The following is a 13,920-nucleotide window of genomic DNA, read 5'->3' on the forward strand; positions in this document are numbered from 1 at the left end:
GACCTCTAGATGTTTGCGTTATGTTTCAAAGCGTTGTTAGGTTCATTCAATATATTTTAAGTTGATCTTTTTAAAGTTTGCCTTTCAAGGTTCACCACGAGATGTATTGATACAAATTCCTAAATGCAGTCTAAGATGAGAAGCAAGCTTTTTCAATCTTTTTGACTTATGAAAATCTTAACTACTGAGGGAAAAGAGAGATAAAATCTTTTCACACAGATCAAAGAGAACTCGCTAATGCACTTTTCCCTAAATCAACATACAAACTTATATGCAAAATGCAAAGATGCAGGTATTTCTTTTCTCTTCCTTAATGTTTGTGCGACAATACAAAAAGAAAGCTGTTGTATAACTTTGAATTCAATTTCAAGTGAAAGCAAACAAGCTTGTCCAAAATCAAAAGACACCTTAAGATTTACTTGTTTCGACACTAGAAATATATAAATTCAAACCAAATGACGAAAGCGAAAGCTCAATCAGCTATGAACAACAAATAAACTAACTCTTAACATCAAAACGACACTTTATCACAGGTCTAGATCTAAGAGGTCACAGCAAGACTAGTTCACTTTTCGTTATGGGAAACTGTAAATGTATAAGAAATACACAAAGAACAAACACAGTTTCTTTATACAACCGAGGCGGAATAGTGACAAGGAAAGTTGGTTTCAGATAGGCCTACTGACTGGTAACAAACAACAAAAAACAAGAGTGAAAACAAGGCAAGACACAGCAGGAAACCCCAGCAGCACAAGGCAGGACTGGTCCAGCGCAGGTGGAACACTGCCTGTTTGACCTTCAGCGCAGGTATCCCCTTCGGGAACTGCGCTGAAATGCAAACAGCCTTTGTACAGCCTGCACTGAAGAATGAAACTTTCGTTTCTGGTGGTTTTCGGGTCACAGATTGCTCAAAAATTCACAGTTTTTGCTCAAATCAGAAGCTATCAGTCAAGGACACACTAAGGAATGATAAGGAAGATGAAAAGCTATCACTAAGAGCTTATTAGAGTCCTTGTGGATCAGCTCTTCAAATCATAAACTTGCCCAAAAACTGAGCTAGAGTAGCTGCCCTCTACTTTGTATTTGAAAGATTCAAATACAGTTCGATTCGGTACTCCCTTTGTTTATAAAATGAATAGCAAAAGCACAAGTAACCAAAAAGATACGATCCCCAGTGGAGTCGCCAATTTGTTGTTGGGAAAAGTATCCAATACGGAATGACCCTATCCCACTCTAAGGGTGATAGTACCTCAGCAACAACTGAATGCAAAGCTATTCAAGATTACTTCTTTATGAGATGAGAGAGAGAGGGGAAGGATGATCTACTAACTGTTATCTTGCGCTTAATAGTCGATCCAGTCTTCACTCTTTGCTGCTTGCTCCTAACTCCTTGCTCTTTCACCGGCCCAGCTACACAAAGATCCTGTAAAAGCACAAGAAAAGGAAACTACAAGAAGCATACATCCATAATCGATTCAGGGATTAGCATAAATCAAATATACAAGCATCTATTCACCATAAAGACACATGCATATAGAAGAACCTCAAATACTTTATTAATGGAAGAAGTAAAGTTCTGAGAGGGTTACAACCATAAGAGGCCCAATCCAGCAACACCTCCCAGCAGAAAGAAATCTCCTCTTCACCTCCTTCAAGCAATCACCCAATAGTTCTATACACAAACCAACAACACTTCCTTACTTGCACAAAATTCCAGCCTCCATAGACCTCATGAGAGAGCTCTATATATAGAAGTTTTGGAGAAAGCATGAGTCAGCTTGAGACTGACATGAAGCTGACTAGTGTCCTCTCCTACTTCAGTTAATCTTCAGTTCTTGAGTCCACTTGGAGAATCTTGCTTCCACTTAGAGATCAAGACCCTCTTACTCATCACAAGGCGAATTCCTTGACCCAAGTGTCAGTTTGGAAGCTTCCTGGGCAGTTGACACCTTGCAGAATGACTGTGCCACTTGGCCAATCTCGCCCAACGCAGGTAGCCTTCATTAGTTTTGACATTCAGCGCAGGTACAAAGTGGAGCAGTTGACATTCAGCGCAGATGCTCAGTGGAGCAGCTGACATGATCCAGAAACTGCTTGTTTTTGAGTGTTTTCAGGTGGAGAACTGATTTTCAGTGCTGTGGTTTGCTGACCTTGTTCCTCTAAGGGTAAGAACAACATGTTTAGGGACTTTGGATCCCTTAGATTATTGACATTTCATGCTTCATGCTGTTAGGCACAAAAATGTCTATAACACTACAAACCTTATAGAAAAAATCCCTCAACTAATTCAAAGCTTCCCAACACTATAACAAACGCAGAATCAGAAGAAGAAGAAGAGGAAGTTTTTAATGAAGAACCTATTAATTAAGATGAAGTTGTAGAAGTACAGGGAATGTGGGACTTCATTCTTCCAAACGAAGAGGATCAAGAGGTATTACCAGTTAGTACAAGAAGTAGAAATCAACTTGATCCTCCACAACCCAGTCCTAAACAGAAGAGCACAAAGCTTGACATCTAAAGATAAAGTCGCAGGTAAGAAATCATCACCAAAAGCGACTCAAACAAGCCCAGTCCAATATGATCCCTCAACTCCATCAAAAACACTGATTGTTTCTGATGAGATGGAGTATAATATCGTTGAAGATATGAAGAAGACTAGGGCTAACATTACTTTTCATTAATTGAGCAAATTGAAACATCAACAAAAGACACTTTTGAAAGAGTTACATGCAATACCCGTTGCACCCCTTCCTGCTGCTGTAATCTCGCAAGCTTCTCATGAGATGGGAAAACCTTCAACTAATATGGCAAATAAAGTTTATCCTAATGATATTGCTTTAATTGGAGGTAGGTCAAAATCCCATACTCCCCCATTCCTTCTTACTTACGAAATTTTCAATAAAAACTTGCATAATTGTTTGGTAGATTCAGGAGCTTCATCTAATATCTTACCTAAAACAATATGTGCAAAGTTAAATGTCCAACCTCAAAAATATGCAGTACGCATAGTTTAGCTCGACCGATTGCAGGTTGAAGTAAATTGGTGAACTGAATCAAGTTACCATAAGGGTGTCATCTAATCCAAAGGTATGCCAAGTTATTGATATTCTAGTTGCATACATTCCTGAATTTTATGGTTTAATTCTTAGTAGGGACTGGTATGAAAATCTTCATGGATACTTTGCGACCGATTGGTCACATATGTGGCTCCCTTACAATGGTAAACCAAATCAGATAAAGGTTGAGCGAGAAGGACACAAAAAATACATAGTGATGGAATTGGAAGGAGAAAATGAACCTATAGCATACAACAACAATATAATTGGCAACTATTCTGTTGATTCTTTCTTAGGAAATTTTAATGTTGATACTTCGCCTTACCTAGAACATTATGTTCTGTCTCAAGTGGAAATATTTTCTCAAACAGATAGTTCTAAATGTGTTAATTTTATAGATAGTCCTGTAAGTAAATCTTTATTTTGGAAATTATTTTTTGATGGTTCTAAGTCTAATGATGGAGCAGGAGCAGGATGTGTATTAGTTAGTCCAGAGGGAAACAAAACTATGCTAACATGTAGACTCGAGTTTGATTACACAAACAATACTGTAGAATATGAAGCTTTAGTCCAAGGACTATACAAGGCAATCGGATTAGATATCAAGTATCTACAAGTCTTCGAAGACTCTGAGATTGTTATTAAATAGGTACGAAATACTATACATTGTGTATCAGGTCATTTAAAACATTATCAATCTTTTGGAAAGCACATATATAAGCTAGGGTTATGATGAAAAGGATGTTTGATCAGTCTAATCTGTCTTGTTGTGTTTTTGTTATTTGTAAATGAAGTCTTACCTGATAATTTGAGTTCAATAGTGATGTTTGAAGTTAAATTCATTGATTGAAGAAGTGATGATGTTGCTAGCTATATGTGACCTGTGATGTTTTTGTGATAGTTTCATAATGATTCAGTGTTTTAGGGTTTAACTCAATGTTTGTTTCTGAATAATAGTGATTTAGTTTTAGGGTTCAATGTTTTGAGATCTGTACGTAGGTATGCCTCATGGAAAGCATGTATATATGTGGATATGCTAAAGAAAAGTAGCATATATATTTTGATATTCTATTGATCAAGGTTTGCAGTGACAGAATCTAGTTTATGTGATGAACAATATGTGGATTGGTATTCTAGTGAATGGCTTTACAATGATCTAACTGCTTTTGTTGTTTGATATTGATTTGAGTCTCAGTTGGTATAATGATTAAGTGATTTGATATGATGATTGGTTTCATTTTTATTATTTGATAGTAACGGGTCCAGACTGAAAATTTGATGAAATGCGACCTACAAATTTGATGTTTTGTATCAGGTGGATCCAATGTAAAAAATTATGAAACGTGTTCCATTGTAGTGCAAGGGGTTGGAGCTCCCTTCTAGTGGGTGTTGGAAAATGAGAGAAGGTTGTAGCCTTATGTAAGTGGATGCCTGCATATTTGTATAAGCATGCATTAGTACAAGACTATAAAAATTACTTCATCATAATAAAAGGAAGATGGAGAGGATGACAACGGTGGTTTTTTCCCACATTGGGTTTCCACCTGAAAGTGGTTACATGTAGAAAAAATCCTAATCAAGGAAATAGTTTAAAACTTGTGCTTCATATCCTAAAAGCTTTGTTGTGGAAAATGGGAAAAAACATTGGTTTTTTCACCTTTTCTACTATGGAAGAAAATTCATCACTTCCACTTTTGTTGGTGCAAAGGCCAAGAGGTACTACTAATCAAAGGGGAAACAAGACCTAGTAAATTCATAAACCCATTCCATTGGTGCAAAGACCAGTAAATACCACCACTGAAATGAAAATAAGACCTATATGAGCGTCAACTTAGAATTAAAAATTTATTCAACAAGGAATGACATACATCCTACTTGCATTAATCAAAACTTATGGAATGGGAATCAATCTTACGACCTTCACAAGTGACCCTTCTTATTTTAAGATGGAAACAGATAGAGATTGTTCCCTTCTCCCACTATGTTGGTCTTCACTAGCAATGGAAGATGGAAGGCCCTGTCTGAAGGGGTTTTCAGAATGAATTCGTAATTAATGATTTTATCCCTTCAAGGACGATGACCCGACCACCAAGCAAGATCTATTTGGAAGTGTACCATTGGTTGGCAGTGAGGCAAATGGTGAATTCGATCCAGTTGCACGTTGCGTCAGAGCATGGGTGAAATAACATTTACTCTTCTCTTGTCATTTGAGCCGCCGATGTCACCACAGGGTAAAAAATGGTTGGATGGAGGGGGATGAAAATAGAACTTTGGTATTAGTTGGGATGAACAGTTTTTACCCAACTCAACTCGCTAAAGAAATACCTTTCTTCAATGTAATTAGCCTTAAAATGTTGGCCAAGCCATAACCTCTCAATGTCGAACTATAAGTACTTAGTCCTACATTATTTGTTGTACACAAACTAGGAGATGGAAGACATGTAAACTCTATTTCAACCCTCAGGGGTAAACATCAAGTTGGGCCATCAAATTAACGATTTAATGGCTTCAATGATTTTGTATGAACATCCCATGAGTTTATTTTTTGGGGTAAACTTTGGTTAACATCCCATGAGATTTTTTTTTGGGGTAAACTTTGGTTATATATATATATATATATATATATATATATATATATATATATATATAGATAAGCTTGAGAAAATATGATGTGGTTTGTTGGATGAGCTACAACCCATAAAAAAAAAGTTGTGCTGAAGAGTTGATCAAACAATAAAAATAATAAATCATAAAGTTAGCTAAATTAAATCATATTTTTTATATTGTAAATTTGTTTTTATTAATAAAATTATTCAAAAATAAAAATCATAATATGCATAGCATATTTTAAAATTTTAAAATAATAATAATAATTCATATTTGTAACTATGATATTTAATATATATATATATATATATATATATATATATATATATATATATATATATATATATATATATATATATATATATATATATATATATATATATATATATATTAAAAATAAAATAAAATTATAAAACATGTCAAAGAAAAATGTCGTAGATATGTATTATGAAGATTTTAATAAAATAATTTATTTATTTATTTATTTTATATAGAGATATTAAAATTATATGTAATATAAATAATATTATAGAAAACTAGTATAGATCCATCTTAATTATGGATCTATAAAGGAATCAAATATTTGTAGGTTTAAACTTTCAAGTTTTACATCCAATAAAAGATTTGCATTTTAAGAGATTTAATCTCTTTCAATGCTTAGTCTAGAATTAAAATGAATTTATGTAGATTAAATAGTTCATTGTTTAGCTATAAATTTTAAAATCAACTTAACTTTATTCCCTTTTCCATATTGATCATATTTTTATAATAAAATTTATGAAAATATTAAATTTATATTTCATGTTGATCTCACTTTAACTTTATCTTTTTTATATTAATATTTAAAAATTATTAAAAATTTCACATTGATATTCAAAAAATATAATTAATATTGACAAAACTATAGAAATTTTCAAGACAAACAACATATTTATCTCTAGGGTAGTCTAACTTAAGAAATAGTATTTTTCACGAGAATCTAACAATACAATTTTAAGCAAGAATGTGATTTTTTTGTTGTTTAGAATGCATTTTGGAAAGTATAGATAGATTCAACACCTTGAAAAATGGCTAAGGCACTCAAATTCTATATATTAAGCAACTTAAACTCGTGTTTTTTAAAATCTCTCTTAAATTTTGGTTAAAGTTAACCAAACAAAATATCATGAAATTTTCACTAGAATCTAACAATACAATTTCAAGCAAGAATGTGATTTTGTTATTGTTTAGAATGCATTTTGGAAAGTATCCATAGATTCAACAACTTAAAAATAGCTTAAACACTCAAATTCTATATATTAAACAACTTAAATTCATGTTTATTAAAATCCCTTAAAATTAAATTTTTGTTAAAATTAACCAAAAAAAAATCATGAAACCATCCTTTCGTATGTTACTTTGACTATTCCTTTATCTTTTCCATAAAATTAAAATAATTTAAAAATATATTGTTAAAAGAAAATTTACAAGCAACTTGACTTTGCACATAAAATTATATGGTTTCCATTCATGTCAAGACTCTTGACATTCATCGCATTTGTTGTTTTTGTGCATCGACGTTTCGAACCAACCTCTGTGGTTCATCATCAGGATTAGAATTAGTGAAGAAGTCAGAGATGGGTGAGGATGAATAAATAGATGAGGAGAAGGTAAAGTGAAGGGCCGACAAGATCTAGATTTAAGGAAAGGTTTATTAATTAGTTTAGGATTGAATTATTTTTATTTTAATTTAGAAATTTTTTTTCTCGATAAAGACTAATTCTATTAAGTAACATATAGTACAATCAGGATAAGCAAAAACCCGTAGACCGGAAATGATGGATCCATCAACCTCGGTCCCGGAGGAAAGATTCAAACTCATAGCTACATCAGATGACTAGAAATCACAGACTGCCTAATTACCCCATAGGGGCAGAAACTACAACACATTGTTTTTTCCCTTTCTTTTTATTGACTTTTGTCCAGCCATCATGGGGAGAATGAGCTAAGACAACTTGAAGACTGGAATTCTCTCCCATCGGGAATTCCTTTTCTGATTCAGAGGAGGTCTCATGGGCGCGTTTCTAGGCTATAGCTGAGTCATGGGTGTGCCCCATAGTGTCCATGGGCGGATCCATCGGCTGAGGCACCTGGTCTGGATCTGAATCGCTTTCCCCTTCCTCCGAACTTGGGGGGCTGGAGCTTCGAGCTAGCTGTGGAGTACAGGGAGCCCAACGATTGGGTTTGGTTTTTGCGAAGATTCCCTTTTTCGATCTTGCTGTCAGTGATGGGCAGGAGGTTTGTAGATGCCCTGTTAGGTGACAATGGTGGCATCGGAAGGCAGTGTTTTCATAATCTAGAAACTGGGTCCAGACATTGTCATTGATCTTGAGATTGATTTGCTCTGGCAAACCCTTGCTTAGATCTAGCTCTACACAAATTCTGGCGTATGTGTAGAGACCTTGCCGTTCCCTCTGATAATCTCCCATTAGAAAGCAGCCCAAAGCATTGCCTATTTGCCTGTATACTTCTCTGCTCCACAGATATATTGGGAGATTAGGAAGTCTGATCCATACAGGGGCTTTTGTAATAACTGCAGAGGCTGGGTCGAAGTCTGGGAACCATGGAGTTAGGAAGAGGCCTGTCGATCCCATGAACCAAGGGCCTTCCTCTAAGGCCTTTTCGTAGTGCTCGAGATTGTCGAACAACACTATAAAATATCCCTTTGCACATAAGTAGATCTTGCAACTGTGTGTCCAGTTGTCATAGATCCAGTCCAAAAGATCTTTTGAGCGCGGCCAGAGCCCATTGAATCTGCATATGATGGTCCTTTCAGCGAATTTTTGGGTGTCGTCTGCCAGGTTAGAGTAGGAGATCTCAACAGAGGGAACCTCCTCCACTTTGTCAACCAAAAAAGGCTTGGGTAAAGCCTGAACTAGTGGGGCTGTCTTTTCAGACTTCTTAGCATGGACTGCATCTTTATATGAAAATGCCCTAGCTGATGATGGCTCTCCCGCAGCTCCTCCTCTCAAACGAAGGGTTAAAATAATAGATGCATCTTTCTTAATGCCATAAAAAGAAATAGGATAGAGATCCTCAAGTTGTTTACCTTCGTGGAGAAGCCGTTGAGCTACAGAGGGGATCCCCAGTTTGATGTTCAGTGCATGCTTGAGATTCTGCACTAGATCCGTCTAGCTTACCCATTGTAGCATAGTTTTTCCTGTAATGAGCTTGATTTGTATCTGGAATGATGAAGAAGATTCTGAAAGCGTCTTTCCCCTGCAGATCTGTGGAGAGGGTAGGAAAATGCATCGATTGATTTTCGTTTCCTGGATTTGTCTCATGAGCAAAAGAGGCGTACAGCCATTCGGTGCAAGCCCTTCCTTTCCAAAAGCTACAGTCAGAGGATAAGTAGCTAAGGGTTCTGCATGCTCATCCTTGGCCGCTGCTCCGTCAATCTGAAGAGGGCTGCATAATCACATTGTGGAAGCAGGTGGACGGGGCCATGCTTCCCCTGAGCTCTCGGTCAAGAGGTCTGCAAGCGCATTTGAGTCTGCGGCGCCGGCGTTCATCGCGTGGCCATCTTGCAGACCTGCAGCGGAGAGAAAGACCCTTAATCTTTGCCCAAATCTCTCGAACCCCTTCACTGCCGGAACGATCAGAGACCTGACGGCGGCCGAGGGCATGGAGGCGGCAGAACTAGGGTTCATCATTTTAATTTAGAATTTATTATAATTTCATTTTTCTTTTATTTTTATTTTCCTTTTATTTTTATTTTTGTTTGAGTTTAAATATGTTTCACCTAATCAATATTTAGTTTCTGCAACCCCTGATTAGGGTTTCTGCAGCCCCTGATACGACAGGCTCCACTGACATAGCTAAGCCTTGACAAAACCTGGGCGGATCTGAGGTCTCGGTGTCTTGCCATAGTGCGAAGGAACCATGCAGCCCCCTCAGGGGGAGGGCGATGCACCTACCCCAAAAAACGATAGCCAAAAGCAGCGAATTGAAGACACTGACAAGGAGGACAGGTAGAATGAGGACAATACGAACAACAGCAAGTAGCAGGACAGTGAACAAGCTCAGAAAGACAAAACCAAAGCAAGTTCATCCACATGTAGACCAGTGGCCACTCACAGGCCAAAAGTGGAATTTCCCAGTCACCGAATCAATGCCAGAATACAGTTTATGAGGGATCATGCGTTGATTGGCAAGTTTATTGGAATATGGCCAACTGAGAAAGCGCTAAGGAGCTGGATAAATTCCAAATGGAATCCAAAGGGCCACATCACTCTGCATCTAGGGCCGAAGGGGTTTTTTACGGCTGTTTTTAACTGCTTGGAAGATCGCAACAGGATTCTGGATGGGGGTCCTTACTTCTTCAATTTCGCAGGTCTATATCTCAAAGGGTGGGTTGAACGCTTCAATCTAGATAAGGAAGACCTTAGCTATGCTCCTGTCTGGATAAGGCTGTATTCGCTCCCTTGGGAATACTGGGAAGAGAACTCCCTCCAGGAGATTGGAAATGCTCTGGGCGAATTCATCAAGGTAGCAGAGGAAACAAAATTATGCAGATACACATCATATGCCTGGATCTGCGTCTACATGGACCTCAAGCAAGCCCTGCCAGATACGGTAAGTCTCTTCCATGAAGATGTTGAATGGATACAACTGATAGATTATGAGCATGTACCGTTTAGATGCAGGAAATGCCATGACCTAGGACACCTCTACAGAGATTGTCCTCTGAACAGGAAACCCCCTCCTCAAATGGACTCAGACAATTCGATGTCTGATGGATTTACCAAAGTGGTAAACCGCAGAAGAGGGAATAAGGAATCGACAGCCAACACCAAGACCAATCAAGTTAACTTGTCAAAACCTTCAACAAGCAACAGCTTTGTTGCTCTGGCCAGTGATGATGTGCAAGATTCTGATAACGTACCTCTAAATGACAAGGAAACTAGCAAAGAGCAGCCGGATGGGATTTCACCGCAGCCAGGGGAAAACTTATTCAACAAATCAACCCATCACTCCCAAACCAAAACCCAGGCCTGGAGCTTTCAAGGAATGGAAGTCGATAATCCTGAACCCAGTACAAAGGCAGTGAAGGAAAGAAGGAAGACTATCAAGAACCCCAGATCATGGAGGAAGACCCTGAAAATATTGATATTGGTGAACTGGATATTCTAGGACTCGAGCAAGCATGCAAGATAGGAAACTTTGACAAAATACCATATTGGCAAGTGGACAACCTGGTGGAGGTCCTCAATCGCGCACAAAGAAGTACTCTCTAGGAGTCCAGATCAGCAGTCAATGGGATGGAAAGTTCATCACCAAAGACAACAAGAAACGAGCAAGAAAAACCACCCTCGAAAGAACTATCAAGATAGGCGAAGTGCTAGTTGAGTCAGGTAGATACGCCAAGCTGACCAAGTACTTCAATGTTAATCCCAACCCTTCTCAATGAAGATGATATCATGGAATATTAGGGGGCTCAATAGCCCAAGGAAAGGCAGACTTCTAAAAAACATGCTCATGCAGGAAAAACCAAATATACTCTTTTTGCAAGAAACAAAACGTAACTCGATAGCCTTGGAAAAAATAGCAGCGAAAGCCTGGCCAGGAGGGCTAGTAACAGATATTGATGCTCAAGGGGTGTCGGGAGGACTGGCAGTTCTCTGGGATGCACGAGTAATTCAACTTGACAATATACATGCAAACAAGAACTTCATCCAAGCAATATTTCACATAATCGGCACCAACACCCACGGCCACATGACTAATGTGTATTTCCCTCAGGAAACCATACACAAAGCTGAAATCCTGGATACCTTATCGGAGCTTAACTCAAACAGGTTGTACCCGCTTTGGATATCTGGAGGTGATTTTAATATGATAGCAAGAATGGAGGAAAAGCAGGGAGGCAGAAGCAGGAGCAACAGAGATGGGAACATACTAAAGGACTTTATTCAAAACAACTGGCTGATAGATCTACCTTCAAATAATGGCATGTTCACATGGAACAACAAAAGAGATGGACCGCAACAAATAGCTTCACGTCTCGATAGATTTCTAATATCAGACAATGCAACTCACCTGGGTGGGGAATTCATTGCTTCCATCCTTCCAGTATCAGGCTCTGATCACTGGCCAATAGCTCTCCAATGGAACCGTACATGCAACAGTATCAGGCGTCCCTTCTGGTTTGAGGCTTTTTGGTTAACTCATCCATATTTCAATGAATTTGTTAGATCAACCTGGCTCAAGTTTAATCCCTCTAATGGTACTAAGATGTCTATATTCCAGCGGAAACTAAAGCACCTTAAAGGAGAAATTAAACACTGGAATCATACCACTTTTGGCAACATTTTCAAAGCACAGGCAGCCCTCAATCAAGAAATGAAGAATGTTCAGCAAAGGATCATTATAGAAGGACGCTCCGAGGAACTAGTAAAGCAGGAACAAACTCTTGAAACCCAAATCCTAGATAGAGCACAACAGGAGGAAACTCTTTGGAGGCAGAAATCGAGGGTCAAATGGCTAAAGGATGGGGAAAAGAATACAAAATTCTTTCACAAGACCACAGTGCAGCACATAATGAATAACTACATTTCCCACATCAAAAATGAGCAGGGAGACAGAATTGAGATGCACGAAGGCATTGAAGATGAGTTTCTCAGATACTTCAAACAAGCTCATCAAGAGCCCAACATAGATAGAACATCTGCTATTAACAAAGTTCTAAGGAACATTCCCAAACTAATTACAGAAGAGCATAATCTTCTCCTCCTTAAGCCCACAAGCCTTCAGGAAGTCGAAAATGTTGTGCATCAGTTGAAAGCAGGGAAAGCACCGGGTCCGGATGGATTCACCTCCAACTTTTTTCACAACTTCTGGGATCTAATCAAATTGGAAGTCTGGCAAGTTGTTGAAGAATCACGCACTTTAAGATGGATGTACCCAGGGCTGAATGCAACCTTCATTGCTTTAATCCCCAAGGCAGAGGAATCCAATACTCCAGACAAGTACAGACCGATTGCTCTCTGCAACATCATTTACAAGATTGTCTCAAAAGTTATAGCTACCAGACTGAAACCTCTGCTCCCTCTCATTATTTCGCCCGAGCAATCTGGTTATGTAGAAGGTCGGCAGATAACAGATGGTATTATTTTAACTCATGAAATAATCCACTCTTTGAAGCAATAAAAAAAACTAGGTATGTTGCTTAAAATTGATTTGTCTAAAGCTTTTGATAGCTTAAGCTGGGTTTACATTCAAAAAATCTTAACTGCCTTTGGCTTTGCCCCTTCCTGGGTTAGATGGATTGTAAATATTTTGTCTTCCTCATTCTTTTCTGTGCTTATCAATGGTATCCCTTCGCCCACGTTCCGTCCTTCCAGGGGTATCAGGCAGGGAGATCCCCTTTCACCTTTTCTTTTTGTTATTATGGCAGAAGGACTAGGTCGAAGCATTAAATCTGCTCTGCTCTCCCAGCGTCTCAAAGGCCTATCTTTTTGCAATTCTCCTACCTATTCCCACCAGCAATTCGTGGACGATAACATGCTTTTTGGTCACCCCTCTATTCAAGAAGCTCGCCTTCTCAAAGCCCTCCTAACGAACTTCTCTGAAGCTTCAGGAGCCCTTATCAATCGAGTCAAATCTCAAATTTTTTTCTTTAATACCCCTGCTCCCACCCAAAGAGCCATAGCCCATATTCTTTGTTTTTACCATAGCGTCTCTTCCCTCTAAATACCTGGGAGCTCCCTTAATAGCCTCGGCCCTCAAGCATTCCTCTTGGAAAGACCTGTTAGAAAAGCTAGAAGCGAGGCTCTTCCTCTGGACTCACAGAGCTCTTAACATGGCCAGCAGACTTGTTCTCATTAAAGTTGTTCTTCACTCCATGCCCCTGTATCTTTTCTCAATTCTAGCAGCTCCTAAATGGGTTCTCAAGGATATAAATAATCTTCAACGCAACTTCTTATGGGGAAGTTCAGGCCCTAATCGAAAGTGGGCTCTGGTCAAATGGGACAATGTTTGTCTTCTGAAGAAGGCTAGTGGTATTGGGCTAAGAGATCCAGGGCACAGTAATAAGGTAATGGGAGCTAAAATTTGGTGTAGATGGCTCTCAAATCCTAACACCCCCTGGGCCTCCCTATGGACAACAAAATATGCAAACAATAGCCCTATTGAAGAAAGAATTCGAATGTCAGAAGTAAGCACAGGCTCTGTAATTTGGAATTCGACCATTCAACATAGGGATCTAATACAACATCAT

Source organism: Pinus tabuliformis, chromosome 5_2, assembly GCF_031772625.1.
Source record: "Pinus tabuliformis cultivar Carrire ecotype Pingquan chromosome 5_2, CPIR1, whole genome shotgun sequence".
Classification (NCBI taxonomy): domain Eukaryota; kingdom Viridiplantae; phylum Streptophyta; class Pinopsida; order Pinales; family Pinaceae; genus Pinus; species Pinus tabuliformis.